Source organism: Cyanistes caeruleus, unplaced genomic scaffold (assembly GCF_971803275.1).
Source record: "Cyanistes caeruleus unplaced genomic scaffold, bCyaCae1.hap1.1 HAP1_SCAFFOLD_430, whole genome shotgun sequence".
NCBI classification, from domain to species: Eukaryota; Metazoa; Chordata; class Aves; order Passeriformes; family Paridae; genus Cyanistes; species Cyanistes caeruleus.
The window spans coordinates 5,669-26,795 of record NW_028256166.1 but is presented as its reverse complement, the minus strand read 5'-3'; the positions used below and the strand labels follow the sequence as shown (position 1 = coordinate 26,795).

Genomic DNA, 21,127 nt, shown 5'->3' with positions numbered 1-21,127 from the left:
AGAAACGCAAAGATAGGTAGAGGATTGCGGCCTTAAGATTCTTGGGCCTCCGTCTTGGCGGTTCCTGGAGTTTGTCATTCTGTCAGCATCTTCTTCCTCCCGGGTTCTGCGAGCTTCATCAGCTCGCCTTCATTCTCACCCGGCTCATCTTGTTCCGCATTCTCTCAGTCCTTGCGGCCGTTCTTGTGGCCCAGAATTTTGTCTCCCCATTGTGTCCCCTCGTCGGTTGTCTGGTGTGTCACGGGTGTCTGGGTGTAGTTGTCCCGGAGCTGCTCTGCCCTGCTGCCCAGCCTGGCTGTAGGTGTAAAAGGCCAAGTCCAAGGCCCCTGTAATTTGAAATTTGTGATGTAGGGTGTAGTTGGGGTCTAGAACATATCCCTAGAGCAACGCAAGATGTCTGGAGCTGTGAAGTTACCCTGCAGCACTTTGCCTTTTGTCTCAGCTCTCTTTCAGATGCGGACGGATGAAATCGGTGGCAGAGCGCCCCATCCAGGGTAAGGGGGTTCCCCTGAGAAGGTAAGTCAATGTTTGTCTTTGCAGGGCAACTGGAACCGGTCCCTGTGTTGTTACAGGTCTCCTCTTTGTCTTTATTTTTAGGAAATAGAGCCGGCTAGCAGCAGTCAAGGTGAAGCGGGCAAGGTGAGCGTTGACCGGTGGAGGGAGGCTGTTGTTATCGCTGGGCTCTCAGTTTCTGGTGCAACGCCAAGCGTCCCTTCTTGTTTGCATGCTTTAGGCGGTCCAGTCGCGTTTCGTCGAGACCCCGTCGCCAGCCGGCCGGCACGGCACGCCTGCTTCGCCGCTCCCGTGAGCCCTGCGGAAGCGTCACAGGGGACCGCGTGACGGAGCCTTTTCCACGTAAAGGGGCCGTGTGGGTGGCCTTCAGGAAGGGGCCGAGGGCTTCCCGTGAGTTGGGGATGTCGGGAGGAGGAGCGAGGGCCTGTTCAAGTCTCAGCAACGCCACATCACTTTTTCTTCTCTTAACTCAGGCGCGCCCTGCGACGACGCTGCCTGGTCCCGGCGTGGCCGTATCGTGCGGCCTCAGGACACGGCCGTTCGCAGGAGACCGTGAGTAGCGGAATTGTCGGGTTTTGGCCGACGCCCTGCACAGATCAGCTGCTGATTTTCTGTTTTATTTTTGGTAGCTGACGGAGAGACGACAGCCTGGCGATGGCAGGAACTTCCTGGATAGCCAGGCGGCCTTCCTTGGCGCTCCGTGTGGATCCTCCCCAGCGGGCATCCGAGAGCTGAGTCAAAGGCTACGACCCGCAGAGGGGATGAAAGCGGGGTGCCGGGTCGGGACTTGTGACCTGGGATATCTGAGTCAGCTTTGGGGACGGGGAGGTCCAGGCTGTGGCCCCTTAAGCCGCACGGTGGGAGAGCCTCACTTTTGTTCACCGTGCTGAGGTGTGCAGGACAGAGCAGCCTCTGGGCGCGTCGTGTCACTCGTCCATCGTGCCTTCTGTGTCTTTTGTGCCTCCTGTGTTGTATGTGCCTTCCCTTATCCCTTCTGGGGGCTTACCAGAAACCCCAGCAACACTTATAACATCTCCAATCTCTGGGCTCCTCGGCTCGGCAGCTCTCAGAGGCCTTGGAATCGCGTCTCTCTTGACAAGCATCCGATTGGATGTCTTTTAGACCTCTTGTTCCGAGCTGTGTCAACAGCCGTGCGCCGCGAGGATCCATTGTTGCGGCTTAGGACTTGAAGAAACGCAAAGATAGGTAGAGGATTGCGGCCATAAGATTCTTGGGCCTCCGTCTTGGCGGTTCCTGGAGTTTGTCATTCTGTCAGCATCTTCTTCCTCCCGGGTTCTGCGAGCTTCATCAGCTCGCCTTCATTCTCACCCGGCTCATCTCATTCCGCATTCTCTCAGTCCTTGTGGCCGTCCTTGTGGCCCAGAGTTTTGTCTCCCCATTGTGTCCCCTCGTCCGTTGTGTGGTGTGTCACGGGTGTCTGGGTGTAGTTGTCCCGGAGCTGCTCTGCCCTGCTGCCCAGCCTGGCTGTAGGTGTAAAAGGCCAAGTCCAAGGCAATTTGTGACTGAAATTTGTGATGTAATTTGAAATTTGTAATGTCAGTTGTAGTTAGAGTCTAGAACATATCCCTAGAGCAACGCAAGATGTCTGGAGCTGTGAAGTTACCCTGCAGCACTTTGCCTTTTGTCTCAGCTCTCTTTCAGATGCGGACGGATGAAATCGGTGGCAGAGCGCCCCATCCAGGGTAAGGGGGTTCCCCTGAGAAGGTAAGTCAATGTTTGTCTTTGCAGGGCAACTGGAACCGGTCCCTGTGTTGTTACAGGTCTCCTCTTTGTCTTTATTTTTAGGAAATAGAGCCGGCTAGCAGCAGTCAAGGTGAAGCGGGCAAGGTGAGCGTTGACCGGTGGAGGGAGGCTGTTGTTATCGCTGGGCTCTCAGTTTCTGGTGCAACGCCAAGCGTCCCTTCTTGTTTGCATGCTTTAGGCGGTCCAGTCGCGTTTCGTCGAGACCCCGTCGCCAGCCGGCCGGCACGCCTGCTTCGCCGCTCCCGTGAGCCCTGCGGAAGCGTCACAGGGACCGCGTGACGGAGCCTTTTCCACGTAAAGGGGCCGTGTGGGTGGCCTTCAGGAAGGGGCCGAGGGCTTCCCGTGAGTTGGGGATGTCAGGAGGAGGAGCGAGGGCCTGTTCAAGTCTCAGCAACGCCACATTACTTTTTCTTCTCTTAACTCAGGCGCGCCCTGCGACGGCGCTGCCTGGTCCCGGCGTGGCCGTATCGTGCGGCCTCAGGACACGGCCGTTCGCAGGAGACCGTGAGTAGCGGAATTGTCGGGTTTTGGCCGACGCCCTGCACAGATCAGCTGCTGATTTTCTGTTTTATTTTTGGTAGCTGACGGAGAGACGACAGCCTGGCGATGGCAGGAACTTCCCGGGTAGCCAGGCGGCCTTCCTTGGCGCTCCGTGTGGATCCTCCCCAGCGGGCATCCGAGAGCTGAGTCAAAGGCTACGACCCGCAGAGGGGATGAAAGCGGGGTGCCGGGTCGGGGCGGTTCAGGCTGTGGCGCCTTAGGCTGCACGGTGGGAGAGCCTCACTTTTGTTCACAGTGCTGAGGTGTGCAGGACAGAGCAGCCTCTGGGCGCGTCCTGTCACTCGTCCATCGTGCCTTCTGTGTCTTTTGTGCCTCCTGTGTTGTATGTGCTTTCCCTTATCCCTTCTGGGGGCTTACCAGAAACCCCAGCAACACTTATAACATCTCCAATCTCTGGGCTCCTCAGCTTGGCAGCTCTCAGAGGCCTTGGAATCGCGTCTCTTTGGACAAGCATCCGATTGGATGTCTTTTAGACCTCTTGTTCCGAGCTGTGTCAACAGCCGTGCGCCGCGAGGATCCATTGTTGCGGCTTAGGACTTGAAGAAACGCAAAGATAGGTAGAGGATTGCGGCCTTAAGATTCTTGGGCCTCCGTCTTGGCGGTTCCTGGAGTTTGTCATTCTGTCAGCATCTTCTTCCTCCCGGGTTCTGCGAGCTTCATCAGCTCGCCTTCATTCTCACCCGGCTCATCTTGTTCCGCATTCTCTCAGTCCTTGCGGCCGTTCTTGTGGCCCAGAATTTTGTCTCCCCATTGTGTCCCCTCGTCGGTTGTCTGGTGTGTCACGGGTGTCTGGGTGTAGTTGTCCCGGAGCTGCTCTGCCCTGCTGCCCAGCCTGGCTGTAGGTGTAAAAGGCCAAGTCCAAGGCCCCTGTAATTTGAAATTTGTGATGTAGGGTGTAGTTGGGGTCTAGAACATATCCCTAGAGCAACGCAAGATGTCTGGAGCTGTGAAGTTACCCTGCAGCACTTTGCCTTTTGTCTCAGCTCTCTTTCAGATGCGGACGGATGAAATCGGTGGCAGAGCGCCCCATCCAGGGTAAGGGGGTTCCCCTGAGAAGGTAAGTCAATGTTTGTCTTTGCAGGGCAACTGGAACCGGTCCCTGTGTTGTTACAGGTCTCCTCTTTGTCTTTATTTTTAGGAAATAGAGCCGGCTAGCAGCAGTCAAGGTGAAGCGGGCAAGGTGAGCGTTGACCGGTGGAGGGAGGCTGTTGTTATCGCTGGGCTCTCAGTTTCTGGTGCAACGCCAAGCGTCCCTTCTTGTTTGCATGCTTTAGGCGGTCCAGTCGCGTTTCGTCGAGACCCCGTCGCCAGCCGGCCGGCACGGCACGCCTGCTTCGCCGCTCCCGTGAGCCCTGCGGAAGCGTCACAGGGGACCGCGTGACGGAGCCTTTTCCACGTAAAGGGGCCGTGTGGGTGGCCTTCAGGAAGGGGCCGAGGGCTTCCCGTGAGTTGGGGATGTCGGGAGGAGGAGCGAGGGCCTGTTCAAGTCTCAGCAACGCCACATCACTTTTTCTTCTCTTAACTCAGGCGCGCCCTGCGACGACGCTGCCTGGTCCCGGCGTGGCCGTATCGTGCGGCCTCAGGACACGGCCGTTCGCAGGAGACCGTGAGTAGCGGAATTGTCGGGTTTTGGCCGACGCCCTGCACAGATCAGCTGCTGATTTTCTGTTTTATTTTTGGTAGCTGACGGAGAGACGACAGCCTGGCGATGGCAGGAACTTCCTGGATAGCCAGGCGGCCTTCCTTGGCGCTCCGTGTGGATCCTCCCCAGCGGGCATCCGAGAGCTGAGTCAAAGGCTACGACCCGCAGAGGGGATGAAAGCGGGGTGCCGGGTCGGGACTTGTGACCTGGGATATTGACTCGGTAGCTTGGGGACGGGGAGGTCCAGGCTGTGGCCCTTAAGCCGCACGGTGGGAGAGCCTCACTTTTGTTCACCGTGCTGAGGTGTGCAGACAGAGCAGCCCTCAGGCTGCCTCCCTTATCCCTTCTGGGGGCTTACCAGAAACCCAGCAACACTTATAACATCTCCAATCTCTGGGCTCCTCGGCTCGGCAGCTCTCAGAGGCCTTGGAATCGCGTCTCTCTTGACAAGCATCCGATTGGATGTCTTTTAGACCTCTTGTTCCAAGCTGTGTCAACAGCCGTGCGCCGCGAGGATCCATTGTTGCGGCTTAGGACTTGAAGAAACGCAAAGATAGGTAGAGGATTGCGGCCATAAGATTCTTGGGCCTCCGTCTTGGCGGTTCCTGGAGTTTGTCATTCTGTCAGCATCTTCTTCCTCCCGGGTTCTGCGAGCTTCATCAGCTCGCCTTCATTCTCACCCGGCTCATCTCATTCCGCATTCTCTCAGTCCTTGTGGCCGTCCTTGTGGCCCAGAGTTTTGTCTCCCCATTGTGTCCCCTCGTCCGTTGTGTGGTGTGTCACGGGTGTCTGGGTGTAGTTGTCCCGGAGCTGCTCTGCCCTGCTGCCCAGCCTGGCTGTAGGTGTAAAAGGCCAAGTCCAAGGCAATTTGTGACTGAAATTTGTGATGTAATTTGAAATTTGTAATGTCAGTTGTAGTTAGAGTCTAGAACATATCCCTAGAGCAACGCAAGATGTCTGGAGCTGTGAAGTTACCCTGCAGCACTTTGCCTTTTGTCTCAGCTCTCTTTCAGATGCGGACGGATGAAATCGGTGGCAGAGCGCCCCATCCAGGGTAAGGGGGTTCCCCTGAGAAGGTAAGTCAATGTTTGTCTTTGCAGGGCAACTGGAACCGGTCCCTGTGTTGTTACAGGTCTCCTCTTTGTCTTTATTTTTAGGAAATAGAGCCGGCTAGCAGCAGTCAAGGTGAAGCGGGCAAGGTGAGCGTTGACCGGTGGAGGGAGGCTGTTGTTATCGCTGGGCTCTCAGTTTCTGGTGCAACGCCAAGCGTCCCTTCTTGTTTGCATGCTTTAGGCGGTCCAGTCGCGTTTCGTCGAGACCCCGTCGCCAGCCGGCCGGCACGCCTGCTTCGCCGCTCCCGTGAGCCCTGCGGAAGCGTCACAGGGACCGCGTGACGGAGCCTTTTCCACGTAAAGGGGCCGTGTGGGTGGCCTTCAGGAAGGGGCTGAGGGCTTCCCGTGAGTTGGGGATGTCAGGAGGAGGAGCGAGGGCCTGTTCAAGTCTCAGCAACGCCACATTACTTTTTCTTCTCTTAACTCAGGCGCGCCCTGCGACGGCGCTGCCTGGTCCCGGCGTGGCCGTATCGTGCGGCCTCAGGACACGGCCGTTCGCAGGAGACCGTGAGTAGCGGAATTGTCGGGTTTTGGCCGACGCCCTGCACAGATCAGCTGCTGATTTTCTGTTTTATTTTTGGTAGCTGACGGAGAGACGACAGCCTGGCGATGGCAGGAACTTCCCGGGTAGCCAGGCGGCCTTCCTTGGCGCTCCGTGTGGATCCTCCCCAGCGGGCATCCGAGAGCTGAGTCAAAGGCTACGACCCGCAGAGGGGATGAAAGCGGGGTGCCGGGTCGGGGCGGTTCAGGCTGTGGCGCCTTAGGCTGCACGGTGGGAGAGCCTCACTTTTGTTCACAGTGCTGAGGTGTGCAGGACAGAGCAGCCTCTGGGCGCGTCCTGTCACTCGTCCATCGTGCCTTCTGTGTCTTTTGTGCCTCCTGTGTTGTATGTGCTTTCCCTTATCCCTTCTGGGGGCTTACCAGAAACCCCAGCAACACTTATAACATCTCCAATCTCTGGGCTCCTCAGCTTGGCAGCTCTCAGAGGCCTTGGAATCGCGTCTCTCTTGACAAGCATCCGATTGGATGTCTTTTAGACCTCTTGTTCCGAGCTGTGTCAACAGCCGTGCGCTGCGAGGATCCATTGTTGCGGCTTAGGACTTGAAGAAACGCAAAGATAGGTAGAGGATTGCGGCCTTAAGATTCTTGGGCCTCCGTCTTGGCGGTTCCTGGAGTTTGTCATTCTGTCAGCATCTTCTTCCTCCCGGGTTCTGCGAGCTTCATCAGCTCGCCTTCATTCTCACCCGGCTCATCTTGTTCCGCATTCTCTCAGTCCTTGCGGCCGTTCTTGTGGCCCAGAATTTTGTCTCCCCATTGTGTCCCCTCGTCGGTTGTCTGGTGTGTCACGGGTGTCTGGGTGTAGTTGTCCCGGAGCTGCTCTGCCCTGCTGCCCAGCCTGGCTGTAGGTGTAAAAGGCCAAGTCCAAGGCCCCTGTAATTTGAAATTTGTGATGTAGGGTGTAGTTGGGGTCTAGAACATATCCCTAGAGCAACGCAAGATGTCTGGAGCTGTGAAGTTACCCTGCAGCACTTTGCCTTTTGTCTCAGCTCTCTTTCAGATGCGGACGGATGAAATCGGTGGCAGAGCGCCCCATCCAGGGTAAGGGGGTTCCCCTGAGAAGGTAAGTCAATGTTTGTCTTTGCAGGGCAACTGGAACCGGTCCCTGTGTTGTTACAGGTCTCCTCTTTGTCTTTATTTTTAGGAAATAGAGCCGGCTAGCAGCAGTCAAGGTGAAGCGGGCAAGGTGAGCGTTGACCGGTGGAGGGAGGCTGTTGTTATCGCTGGGCTCTCAGTTTCTGGTGCAACGCCAAGCGTCCCTTCTTGTTTGCATGCTTTAGGCGGTCCAGTCGCGTTTCGTCGAGACCCCGTCGCCAGCCGGCCGGCACGGCACGCCTGCTTCGCCGCTCCCGTGAGCCCTGCGGAAGCGTCACAGGGGACCGCGTGACGGAGCCTTTTCCACGTAAAGGGGCCGTGTGGGTGGCCTTCAGGAAGGGGCCGAGGGCTTCCCGTGAGTTGGGGATGTCGGGAGGAGGAGCGAGGGCCTGTTCAAGTCTCAGCAACGCCACATCACTTTTTCTTCTCTTAACTCAGGCGCGCCCTGCGACGACGCTGCCTGGTCCCGGCGTGGCCGTATCGTGCGGCCTCAGGACACGGCCGTTCGCAGGAGACCGTGAGTAGCGGAATTGTCGGGTTTTGGCCGACGCCCTGCACAGATCAGCTGCTGATTTTCTGTTTTATTTTTGGTAGCTGACGGAGAGACGACAGCCTGGCGATGGCAGGAACTTCCTGGATAGCCAGGCGGCCTTCCTTGGCGCTCCGTGTGGATCCTCCCCAGCGGGCATCCGAGAGCTGAGTCAAAGGCTACGACCCGCAGAGGGGATGAAAGCGGGGTGCCGGGTCGGGACTTGTGACCTGGGATATCTGAGTCAGCTTTGGGGACGGGGAGGTCCAGGCTGTGGCCCCTTAAGCCGCACGGTGGGAGAGCCTCACTTTTGTTCACCGTGCTGAGGTGTGCAGGACAGAGCAGCCTCTGGGCGCGTCGTGTCACTCGTCCATCGTGCCTTCTGTGTCTTTTGTGCCTCCTGTGTTGTATGTGCCTTCCCTTATCCCTTCTGGGGGCTTACCAGAAACCCCAGCAACACTTATAACATCTCCAATCTCTGGGCTCCTCGGCTCGGCAGCTCTCAGAGGCCTTGGAATCGCGTCTCTCTTGACAAGCATCCGATTGGATGTCTTTTAGACCTCTTGTTCCGAGCTGTGTCAACAGCCGTGCGCCGCGAGGATCCATTGTTGCGGCTTAGGACTTGAAGAAACGCAAAGATAGGTAGAGGATTGCGGCCTTAAGATTCTTGGGCCTCCGTCTTGGCGGTTCCTGGAGTTTGTCATTCTGTCAGCATCTTCTTCCTCCCGGGTTCTGCGAGCTTCATCAGCTCGCCTTCATTCTCACCCGGCTCATCTCATTCCGCATTCTCTCAGTCCTTGTGGCCCAGAGTTTTGTCTCCCCATTGTGTCCCCTCGTCCGTTGTGTGGTGTGTCACGGGTGTCTGGGTGTAGTTGTCCCGGAGCTGCTCTGCCCTGCTGCCCAGCCTGGCTGTAGGTGTAAAAGGCCAAGTCCAAGGCAATTTGTGTCTGAAATTTGTGATGTAATTTGAAATTTGTAATGTCAGTTGTAGTTAGAGTCTAGAACATATCCCTAGAGCAACGCAAGATGTCTGGAGCTGTGAAGTTACCCTGCAGCACTTTGACTTTTGTCTCAGCTCTCTTTCAGATGCGGACGGATGAAATCGGTGGCAGAGCGCCCCATCCAGGGTAAGGGGGTTCCCCTGAGAAGGTAAGTCAATGTTTGTCTTTGCAGGGCAACTGGAACCGGTCCCTGTGTTGTTACAGGTCTCCTCTTTGTCTTTATTTTTAGGAAATAGAGCCGGCTAGCAGCAGTCAAGGTGAAGCGGGCAAGGTGAGCGTTGACCGGTGGAGGGAGGCTGTTGTTATCGCTGGGCTCTCAGTTTCTGGTGCAACGCCAAGCGTCCCTTCTTGTTTGCATGCTTTAGGCGGTCCAGTCGCGTTTCGTCGAGACCCCGTCGCCAGCCGGCCGGCACGCCTGCTTCGCCGCTCCCGTGAGCCCTGCGGAAGCGTCACAGGGACCGCGTGACGGAGCCTTTTCCACGTAAAGGGGCCGTGTGGGTGGCCTTCAGGAAGGGGCTGAGGGCTTCCCGTGAGTTGGGGATGTCAGGAGGAGGAGCGAGGGCCTGTTCAAGTCTCAGCAACGCCACATTACTTTTTCTTCTCTTAACTCAGGCGCGCCCTGCGACGGCGCTGCCTGGTCCCGGCGTGGCCGTATCGTGCGGCCTCAGGACACGGCCGTTCGCAGGAGACCGTGAGTAGCGGAATTGTCGGGTTTTGGCCGACGCCCTGCACAGATCAGCTGCTGATTTTCTGTTTTATTTTTGGTAGCTGACGGAGAGACGACAGCCTGGCGATGGCAGGAACTTCCCGGGTAGCCAGGCGGCCTTCCTTGGCGCTCCGTGTGGATCCTCCCCAGCGGGCATCCGAGAGCTGAGTCAAAGGCTACGACCCGCAGAGGGGATGAAAGCGGGGTGCCGGGTCGGGGCGGTTCAGGCTGTGGCGCCTTAGGCTGCACGGTGGGAGAGCCTCACTTTTGTTCACAGTGCTGAGGTGTGCAGGACAGAGCAGCCTCTGGGCGCGTCCTGTCACTCGTCCATCGTGCCTTCTGTGTCTTTTGTGCCTCCTGTGTTGTATGTGCTTTCCCTTATCCCTTCTGGGGGCTTACCAGAAACCCCAGCAACACTTATAACATCTCCAATCTCTGGGCTCCTCAGCTTGGCAGCTCTCAGAGGCCTTGGAATCGCGTCTCTTTGGACAAGCATCCGATTGGATGTCTTTTAGACCTCTTGTTCCGAGCTGTGTCAACAGCCGTGCGCCGCGAGGATCCATTGTTGCGGCTTAGGACTTGAAGAAACGCAAAGATAGGTAGAGGATTGCGGCCTTAAGATTCTTGGGCCTCCGTCTTGGCGGTTCCTGGAGTTTGTCATTCTGTCAGCATCTTCTTCCTCCCGGGTTCTGCGAGCTTCATCAGCTCGCCTTCATTCTCACCCGGCTCATCTTGTTCCGCATTCTCTCAGTCCTTGCGGCCGTTCTTGTGGCCCAGAATTTTGTCTCCCCATTGTGTCCCCTCGTCGGTTGTCTGGTGTGTCACGGGTGTCTGGGTGTAGTTGTCCCGGAGCTGCTCTGCCCTGCTGCCCAGCCTGGCTGTAGGTGTAAAAGGCCAAGTCCAAGGCCCCTGTAATTTGAAATTTGTGATGTAGGGTGTAGTTGGGGTCTAGAACATATCCCTAGAGCAACGCAAGATGTCTGGAGCTGTGAAGTTACCCTGCAGCACTTTGCCTTTTGTCTCAGCTCTCTTTCAGATGCGGACGGATGAAATCGGTGGCAGAGCGCCCCATCCAGGGTAAGGGGGTTCCCCTGAGAAGGTAAGTCAATGTTTGTCTTTGCAGGGCAACTGGAACCGGTCCCTGTGTTGTTACAGGTCTCCTCTTTGTCTTTATTTTTAGGAAATAGAGCCGGCTAGCAGCAGTCAAGGTGAAGCGGGCAAGGTGAGCGTTGACCGGTGGAGGGAGGCTGTTGTTATCGCTGGGCTCTCAGTTTCTGGTGCAACGCCAAGCGTCCCTTCTTGTTTGCATGCTTTAGGCGGTCCAGTCGCGTTTCGTCGAGACCCCGTCGCCAGCCGGCCGGCACGGCACGCCTGCTTCGCCGCTCCCGTGAGCCCTGCGGAAGCGTCACAGGGGACCGCGTGACGGAGCCTTTTCCACGTAAAGGGGCCGTGTGGGTGGCCTTCAGGAAGGGGCCGAGGGCTTCCCGTGAGTTGGGGATGTCGGGAGGAGGAGCGAGGGCCTGTTCAAGTCTCAGCAACGCCACATCACTTTTTCTTCTCTTAACTCAGGCGCGCCCTGCGACGACGCTGCCTGGTCCCGGCGTGGCCGTATCGTGCGGCCTCAGGACACGGCCGTTCGCAGGAGACCGTGAGTAGCGGAATTGTCGGGTTTTGGCCGACGCCCTGCACAGATCAGCTGCTGATTTTCTGTTTTATTTTTGGTAGCTGACGGAGAGACGACAGCCTGGCGATGGCAGGAACTTCCTGGATAGCCAGGCGGCCTTCCTTGGCGCTCCGTGTGGATCCTCCCCAGCGGGCATCCGAGAGCTGAGTCAAAGGCTACGACCCGCAGAGGGGATGAAAGCGGGGTGCCGGGTCGGGACTTGTGACCTGGGATATCTGAGTCAGCTTTGGGGACGGGGAGGTCCAGGCTGTGGCCCCTTAAGCCGCACGGTGGGAGAGCCTCACTTTTGTTCACCGTGCTGAGGTGTGCAGGACAGAGCAGCCTCTGGGCGCGTCCTGTCACTCGTCCATCGTGCCTTCTGTGTCTTTTGTGCCTCCTGTGTTGTATGTGCCTTCCCTTATCCCTTCTGGGGGCTTACCAGAAACCCCAGCAACACTTATAACATCTCCAATCTCTGGGCTCCTCGGCTCGGCAGCTCTCAGAGGCCTTGGAATCGCGTCTCTCTTGACAAGCATCCGATTGGATGTCTTTTAGACCTCTTGTTCCGAGCTGTGTCAACAGCCGTGCGCCGCGAGGATCCATTGTTGCGGCTTAGGACTTGAAGAAACGCAAAGATAGGTAGAGGATTGCGGCCATAAGATTCTTGGGCCTCCGTCTTGGCGGTTCCTGGAGTTTGTCATTCTGTCAGCATCTTCTTCCTCCCGGGTTCTGCGAGCTTCATCAGCTCGCCTTCATTCTCACCCGGCTCATCTCATTCCGCATTCTCTCAGTCCTTGTGGCCGTCCTTGTGGCCCAGAGTTTTGTCTCCCCATTGTGTCCCCTCGTCCGTTGTGTGGTGTGTCACGGGTGTCTGGGTGTAGTTGTCCCGGAGCTGCTCTGCCCTGCTGCCCAGCCTGGCTGTAGGTGTAAAAGGCCAAGTCCAAGGCAATTTGTGACTGAAATTTGTGATGTAATTTGAAATTTGTAATGTCAGTTGTAGTTAGAGTCTAGAACATATCCCTAGAGCAACGCAAGATGTCTGGAGCTGTGAAGTTACCCTGCAGCACTTTGCCTTTTGTCTCAGCTCTCTTTCAGATGCGGACGGATGAAATCGGTGGCAGAGCGCCCCATCCAGGGTAAGGGGGTTCCCCTGAGAAGGTAAGTCAATGTTTGTCTTTGCAGGGCAACTGGAACCGGTCCCTGTGTTGTTACAGGTCTCCTCTTTGTCTTTATTTTTAGGAAATAGAGCCGGCTAGCAGCAGTCAAGGTGAAGCGGGCAAGGTGAGCGTTGACCGGTGGAGGGAGGCTGTTGTTATCGCTGGGCTCTCAGTTTCTGGTGCAACGCCAAGCGTCCCTTCTTGTTTGCATGCTTTAGGCGGTCCAGTCGCGTTTCGTCGAGACCCCGTCGCCAGCCGGTCGGCACGCCTGATTCGCCGCTCCCGTGAGCCCTGCGGAAGCGTCACAGGGACCGCGTGACGGAGCCTTTTCCACGTAAAGGGGCCGTGTGGGTGGCCTTCAGGAAGGGGCTGAGGGCTTCCCGTGAGTTGGGGATGTCAGGAGGAGGAGCGAGGGCCTGTTCAAGTCTCAGCAACGCCACATTACTTTTTCTTCTCTTAACTCAGGCGCGCCCTGCGACGGCGCTGCCTGGTCCCGGCGTGGCCGTATCGTGCGGCCTCAGGACACGGCCGTTCGCAGGAGACCGTGAGTAGCGGAATTGTCGGGTTTTGGCCGACGCCCTGCACAGATCAGCTGCTGATTTTCTGTTTTATTTTTGGTAGCTGACGAAGAGACGACAGCCTGGCGATGGCAGGAACTTCCCGGATAGCCAGGCGGCCTTCCTTGGCGCTCCGTGTGGATCCTCCCCAGCGGGCATCCGAGAGCTGAGTCAAAGGCTACGACCCGCAGAGGGGATGAAAGCGGGGTGCCGGGTCGGGGCGGTTCAGGCTGTGGCGCCTTAGGCTGCACGGTGGGAGAGCCTCACTTTTGTTCACAGTGCTGAGGTGTGCAGGACAGAGCAGCCTCTGGGCGCGTCCTGTCACTCGTCCATCGTGCCTTCTGTGTCTTTTGTGCCTCCTGTGTTGTATGTGCTTTCCCTTATCCCTTCTGGGGGCTTACCAGAAACCCCAGCAACACTTATAACATCTCCAATCTCTGGGCTCCTCAGCTTGGCAGCTCTCAGAGGCCTTGGAATCGCGTCTCTCTTGACAAGCATCCGATTGGATGTCTTTTAGACCTCTTGTTCCGAGCTGTGTCAACAGCCGTGCGCCGCGAGGATCCATTGTTGCGGCTTAGGACTTGAAGAAACGCAAAGATAGGTAGAGGATTGCGGCCTTAAGATTCTTGGGCCTCCGTCTTGGCGGTTCCTGGAGTTTGTCATTCTGTCAGCATCTTCTTCCTCCCGGGTTCTGCGAGCTTCATCAGCTCGCCTTCATTCTCACCCGGCTCATCTTGTTCCGCATTCTCTCAGTCCTTGCGGCCGTTCTTGTGGCCCAGAATTTTGTCTCCCCATTGTGTCCCCTCGTCGGTTGTCTGGTGTGTCACGGGTGTCTGGGTGTAGTTGTCCCGGAGCTGCTCTGCCCTGCTGCCCAGCCTGGCTGTAGGTGTAAAAGGCCAAGTCCAAGGCCCCTGTAATTTGAAATTTGTGATGTAGGGTGTAGTTGGGGTCTAGAACATATCCCTAGAGCAACGCAAGATGTCTGGAGCTGTGAAGTTACCCTGCAGCACTTTGCCTTTTGTCTCAGCTCTCTTTCAGATGCGGACGGATGAAATCGGTGGCAGAGCGCCCCATCCAGGGTAAGGGGGTTCCCCTGAGAAGGTAAGTCAATGTTTGTCTTTGCAGGGCAACTGGAACCGGTCCCTGTGTTGTTACAGGTCTCCTCTTTGTCTTTATTTTTAGGAAATAGAGCCGGCTAGCAGCAGTCAAGGTGAAGCGGGCAAGGTGAGCGTTGACCGGTGGAGGGAGGCTGTTGTTATCGCTGGGCTCTCAGTTTCTGGTGCAACGCCAAGCGTCCCTTCTTGTTTGCATGCTTTAGGCGGTCCAGTCGCGTTTCGTCGAGACCCCGTCGCCAGCCGGCCGGCACGCCACGCCTGCTTCGCCGCTCCCGTGAGCCCTGCGGAAGCGTCACAGGGACCGCGTGACGGAGCCTTTTCCACGTAAAGGGGCCGTGTGGGTGGCCTTCAGGAAGGGGCCGAGGGCTTCCCGTGAGTTGGGGATGTCGGGAGGAGGAGCGAGGGCCTGTTCAAGTCTCAGCAACGCCACATCACTTTTTCTTCTCTTAACTCAGGCGCGCCCTGCGACGGCGCTGCCTGGTCCCGGCGTGGCCGTATCGTGCGGCCTCAGGACACGGCCGTTCGCAGGAGACCGTGAGTAGCGGAATTGTCGGGTTTTGGCCGACACCCTGCACAGATCAGCTGCTGATTTTCTGTTTTATTTTTGGTAGCTGACGGAGAGACGACAGCCTGGCGATGGCAGGAACTTCCCGGATAGCCAGGCGGCCTTCCTTGGCGCTCCGTGTGGATCCTCCCCAGCGGGCATCCGAGAGCTGAGTCAAAGGCTATGACCCGCAGAGGGGATGAAAGCCGGGTGCCGGCTCGGGGCGGTTCAGGCTGTGGCCCCTTAGGCCGCACGGTGGGAGAGCCTCACTTTTGTTCACAGTGCTGAGGTGTGCAGGACAGAGCAGCCTCTGGGCGCGTCGTGTCACTCGTCCATCGTGCCTTCTGTGTCTTTTGTGCCTCCTGTGTTGTATGTGCCTTCCCTTATCCCTTCTGGGGGCTTACCAGAAACCCCAGCAACACTTATAACATCTCCAATCTCTGGGCTCCTCGGCTCGGCAGCTCTCAGAGGCCTTGGAATCGCGTCTCTTTTGACAAGCATCCGATTGGATGTCTTTTAGACCTCTTGTTCCGAGCTGTGTCAACAGCCGTGCGCCGCGAGGATCCATTGTTGCGGCTTAGGACTTGAAGAAACGCAAAGATAGGTAGAGGATTGCGGCCATAAGATTCTTGGGCCTCCGTCTTGGCGGTTCCTGGAGTTTGTCATTCTGTCAGCATCTTCTTCCTCCCGGGTTCTGCGAGCTTCATCAGCTCGCCTTCATTCTCACCCGGCTCATCTCATTCCGCATTCTCTCAGTCCTTGTGGCCGTCCTTGTGGCCCAGACTTTTGTCTCCCCATTGTGTCCCCTCGTCCGTTGTGTGGTGTGTCACGGGTGTCTGGGTGTAGTTGTCCCGGAGCTGCTCTGCCCTGCTGCCCAGCCTGGCTGTAGGTGTAAAAGGCCAAGTCCCAGGCCCCTGTAATTTGAAATTTGTGACGTAGGTTTTACTTTGGTGTCTAGAGGCTTTTCCTAGGTCAACACAAGATGTCTGCATCTGTGAAGTTATCCTGCAGTGCTTTGAGTTGTGTCTTAGCTTCCTAAGCATTTTATTATTTGCTGCCGAATGTGGGGTTCAGAAGAATAAGAAAACCTATGCTGATTATGTTGCATTGGTCCTTACTGTGTGCTGGGATAAAGGACTTTGTAATGGTGTTACTTAAGTTCATGTCTCTCAGGGTGGAGGCCTTTATGTTGTTCTAGTCTCTGAGCTTTTTGGAGGTTTTGATGCCTTTCTTGTCCCTAAGTTTGTTTTCTTATCCAAAAATAACTCCAATACTGTCCCTACTACATAACTTTCACAGTAAAAGAGCGCAGATTAAAATAGCTCTTATGCTAAGGTCAGTAATAATGATGGGTAAAAACGTTATAAAAGTACTGAAGTTTGTACCAAATAGCTTTAGTTTATTGTTTCTTTGGTCTACCCTTCATCCCAATCCCAGTAACATGTTTTAAAAGTGTGTTAGTAATTATACCCAGTTTATTAGAAGAGGAGCAAAAAAAACCCCACTACACTCTTTTTACTAAAAATTCATACCACATCCTAAAAGTAAAACAAAACACAAAAAGCTATATAAAACCTAACACAACCAAATCTGCTTAAAAAAACCTCAACAACTTACTAAACAGCAAACCGTTCAATGAGCTCTATGCATTACTAAAAGCAACCTAACCAAATTGCGGCCTTCTAATTCATAAGTAATAATCAATGCTCTATAAAAATAGACCTCATTAACAAAAAAATTAAACTCCTAAAAAATAAGAAATCACTACAAAAAACAAACTACCTTTAAAAATCCATCATATAAATATACACATCCCCAAAAATACAACTAATAAAAACCACCAAAGAAAAAAACAGGTACATGCAACTACAAAAAAAAAAAAAAGATCTAAAATAAACTGCAATTAACCATACAGGAACAATTTGGTTTTAACTCAATAATCTCATAATACCTTGAATCATCAAAATAAAAATACTATCTCCAAATAAACACAAAACCAAAAAATAAATTTAACCATAAATCTTTTTCACATTATCCATAAGTTTAAAACATACTACAATCAAACAAATGAACCCCCCCTCTAAGAAACAATAATCCAAATAGAAATATAAGAAACCTAACAAATTAGCTACATTACTGTACCCGAAGTACACCAAAATAAACACAACATACTCACAATAATAAAAATCACTAAATAAATAAAAACATACCCTATACCTCACACTGCTACTCAAACCATCATCCTTAACCTTAAAGAACCAGCCCTTTAAAAACATAATACCCCTAAAAAATGAAATCAAACCATAAAACTCATTTCAAAAACAACCTTATCAACACCTAAACTAAAAAACATAATATTCAGTAAATATACCATATCCCCTACCATGCACCAAGTACAAAAAAAAAACCAAATCAAAAAACTATTAAAAACCATCTTAAAAACATTAAATAAAAAAGTCTTTCAAATATTAAAAAACATCTAGCAAAAGCCACCTCATTCATTAACACCCCAAACTCCACCAAGCAAACTAACCCTACCCAATCTAAACCCTGACATATCATTAACAAAACCAAAATCCCAGTAACAAATAAAAAATTGTATTTAAAAAAGCAATTAAAATAAATTCCAGGTTAAATAGAAAAAACTCCATAATACGAAAAAATAACATAATGTATACCTCAAAAAAAATCTAAGCATTAAATAAAAAATACGTATAAACCTCACTTTTTACTCAATATCACTACTCTTATCTGTCTATATATATAACTCATTTCCAAAAGGAACAAAACACCCCACACAAGTGATTTTCAAAAACAAGACTCATTTCCTCACAACCTTCTCCAAACGATATGATCTACCACAAAACAAAAGTCTCCCTTACTTTGAATTCATTTTTAACAAACTAAAAAAAATTTTCAAAGTATATATATATTTTCTTTCTCTTAACTCTATTCAAATGTACTCTAAACTAAAAACCCAAACACCAAAAACTCACACATCCAGCCCTCGGGGGTCTGGGCCTCAACGCTTTGCAACACCAAAAAACCTGATATATAACTAAACAAACAAAACTACACTTCCCAACAAGAACTTTCTAAATTGACCATCTCTTCAAACAACAACTAATTTTATTATTTATTATTCATTTGTTTATAAATACTTTACTCATTAAATAAACATTTTTTCAATTTTCCTCCAAAGAAATCTTTTCTCAAACCAATTAAACAAAATAAAACAACCACTTAAATTTTCTTTATTAAAAACCCTTTTCAAAACTTTTCTCCCAAATTTACCCTAAACCAGGAAAAATATCTATTGTGCATTATACATATATCAATGTAGTATATAAATATAAATTTGATAAAAATAGACATTAAAAAAATGTTTGATTACCATTTCAGGTAAAGGGGCTGTTTGGTGTTTATTAGGTTAGAGGTAGAGCTTTTAAATAAATAATGTAGAAATTAAAATGTACAGATCTATAAAAAATACATTAAGATATAGATATAAAAAAGAAATATAAGTAATATAAACATAGACATGTAGATTAATATTCAATATGAATAAGATATGTATAGATGTTATATATGCTGCTTCACTCCCTACTGCAAGGTCACCGAAGACAGCAACACCCCTCCATGTTCACCAAAATCATATTGCCAATATTTCCAATAAATAGTACATACATCACAGCATCCACGTAAATCCGCCACACTTCATCAGCACATGCGCACTGCTGTACCATCCAATAACCAACCCACACAGTCCTCCACATAAACCACACCTCATCAGCACATGCACACTGCCTTACCATCCAATAACCAACCCACACAGCCCTCCAAATAAACCACACCTCATCAGCACATGCACACTGCTCTACCATCCACTAACCAACCCACACAGCCCTCCAAATAAACCACACCTCATCAGCACATGCACACTGCTGTACCATCCACTAACCAACCCACACAGTCCTCCACATAAACCACACCTCATCAGCACATGCACACTGCCTTACCATCCAATAACCAACCCACACAGCCCTCCAAATAAACCGCACCTCATCAGCACATGCACACTGCTGTCCCATCCACTAACCAACCCACACAGCCCTCCAAATAAACCACACCACACAGGCCCACCAAAACACGTGTGGCACAGCATCCAGAAACCACACAAATTTACAGCACTGCGTTTGGTGAAAAATGCATGAGCACAACCATTTTTAACCACAAATAAATGCACATCACCATATTCAAGCCAAAATGCATCTGCAGACCACCATATCAAACCAGAAATACACATGAACCACCATAGTTACCTAAAAATAAATGCATAGCACCAAATGTGAACCAGAAAAACACAACCACCACCATTCCACTGCTGCTGGAATGGAGTGGCCCTCTCAGGAGGATCCCGGTTGCTTCAGGGCTTTGCGTCCACAAAGGAAAGGCATGCAGAAGGCAACACCATCACCCCAGCCCTGTAGTCTGGACCTAGAAAGGCTTCCAATAAAGCAAGGTGCTGCTGTCCAGGGCAGTTGGAGTTGTTCTGTGCTTTCTTTGGGGGGGAGGAGCAAAGGCTGAGGGGGACGGGGTGGAGACTGGGGGCTCCCGTGTCCCTTGGGGCACGCCGAGGTCCCCGCCAGAGGGAGGAACACGCTGTGCTGGAGGAACAAGGTGAGCGGGGAATGGGGAGGGCTCGTGCTGGGTGCCCTTGCCCAGAGGGGACCCGAGCTGCCAGGAAATTCCCTGGGAGGGCTGGGTGCAGAATCCAAACACCTGTGGAGTTGTTCTGGTTTTTACGGTAGGTATTGGCAAGGGACAGGAATTGACCTCTCTAAATCCCCTTGGAAAGGAACCCCCTCTCTGTGCACTCCATCGTTAGGGTTTTGTTATGTCAGGAACAGCTTAGGGTTAAGAAAGTGGGTTTTGTCTTTCCACCTCTTACTTCCCTGTAAAATGGGAGTGTATAAAACACATGTGTGCATCCCTGAGGTATTAAAATGCACCGATAGAAATTTCTGTGCCTAAGTTCCATAGAGACGAGCGCGTTCTGCACTCGGGGTTGAGTAGGGATTTATATTTTTATCATTCTGACCTGTTAGCTGAAAGAATTGGGAGAGTTTCCAAGAGAAAGAAATGCAAATTTCAAAAAGCAGAACGTTAGAAAGAGAAATATATAAATGTATACATGTAAAAATAAATATAGGGAAGCTACATAGATCTATATATATAGAGAGAGAGCCATAAAAAAGAAAGAAATACAAGTAATCCTAGTCTAGACAAGTAGATTAATATTCAGTATGAAAACTATATGGATAGATGCTAATATAATATATTTTAATATCAGTTATGTGTGATATCTATGTGTATAGATAAAGAAGATCCATATGATAGAAATAAATATTACAAATATTTCAATGTAGGGACCTTTTGTTATTTATTTGGATAGAGGCATGGCATATAAATGAATAATATAGAAATGAAAATATACACATCTATAATAAAGAAATGTATATAGGGTGATAGATAGGGAGATAGACAGATAGATAGATAGAGCCATAAAAGAAGAAATAAATACCAGTAATCCAAATCTGGACAAGTAAATTAATGATCAGTTTGAAAACTATATAGATAGATGGTGATGTACTTTAATATCTGTTATGCATTGTATCTGTGTGTACAAATATAAAAGATCAATTTTATAGAAATAGATATTGAAAACATTTTAAACAAGGGTTTAATTGTTTTTTATTTGGTAAGAAGCTTAGAGGCAGGGCTTTTAAATGATTAATATAGAAATGAAAATATACACATCTATAATAAAGAAATGTATATAGGGTGATAGATAGGGAGATATATAGATAGGGAGATATATAGATAGGGAGATAGAAGGATAGAAGGATAGAAGGATAGAAGGATAGAAGGATAGATAGATAGAGCCATAAAAGAAGAAATGAATACCAGTAATCCAAATCTGGACACATAAATTAATGATCAGTATGAAAACTATATAGATAGATGGTAATGTACTTTAATATCTGTTATGCATTATATCTGTGTGTATAAATATAAAAGATCAATATTATACAAAAATATATTAATTTTTTTATACAAGGGGCTTTTCTTTTTTTATTTAATTAAAGGCATGGCATTTAAATGAATAATATAGAAATGAAAATATACACATCTATAAGAAAGAAATATATGTAGTGAGATAGATAGATAGATAGATAGATAGATAGATAGATAGATGGATAGATAGATAGATGGATAGATAGAGCCATAAAAGAAGAAATGAATACCAGTAATCCAAATCTGGACAAGTAAATTAATGATCAGTATGAAAACTATATAGATAGATGGTGATCTACTTTAATATCTGTTATGCATTGTATCTGTGTGTACAAATATAGAAGATCAATGTTATACAAATAGATATTAAAAACATTTAAAACAAGGGTTTAATTGTTTTTTATTTGGTTAGAAGCTTAGAGGCAGGGCTTTTAAATGATTAATATAGAAATGAAAATATACACATCTATAATAAAGGAATGTATATAGGGTGATAGGGAGATATATAGATAGGGAGATATATAGATAGGGA

The 21,127-nt window shown here is 50.9% G+C and overlaps 1 long non-coding RNA gene across 1 annotated transcript; it reads left to right on the top strand.

The window, feature by feature from the left end:
- Positions 1-130: 130 nt before the first annotated feature.
- Positions 131-15,906, top strand: LOC147645380 (uncharacterized). Its single transcript, XR_015282386.1, has 39 exons — positions 131-516; positions 598-639; positions 734-903; positions 987-1,065; positions 1,143-2,238; positions 2,320-2,361; positions 2,456-2,619; positions 2,703-2,781; positions 2,859-3,895; positions 3,977-4,018; positions 4,113-4,282; positions 4,366-4,444; positions 4,522-5,556; positions 5,638-5,679; positions 5,774-5,937; positions 6,021-6,099; positions 6,177-7,213; positions 7,295-7,336; positions 7,431-7,600; positions 7,684-7,762; positions 7,840-7,999; positions 8,039-8,923; positions 9,005-9,046; positions 9,141-9,304; positions 9,388-9,466; positions 9,544-10,580; positions 10,662-10,703; positions 10,798-10,967; positions 11,051-11,129; positions 11,207-11,366; positions 11,406-12,302; positions 12,384-12,425; positions 12,520-12,683; positions 12,767-12,845; positions 12,923-13,959; positions 14,041-14,082; positions 14,177-14,345; positions 14,429-14,507; positions 14,585-15,906. It is a non-coding gene; the product is annotated as an uncharacterized LOC147645380 (long non-coding RNA).
- The last annotated feature ends 5,221 nt before the right edge of the window (positions 15,907-21,127 follow it).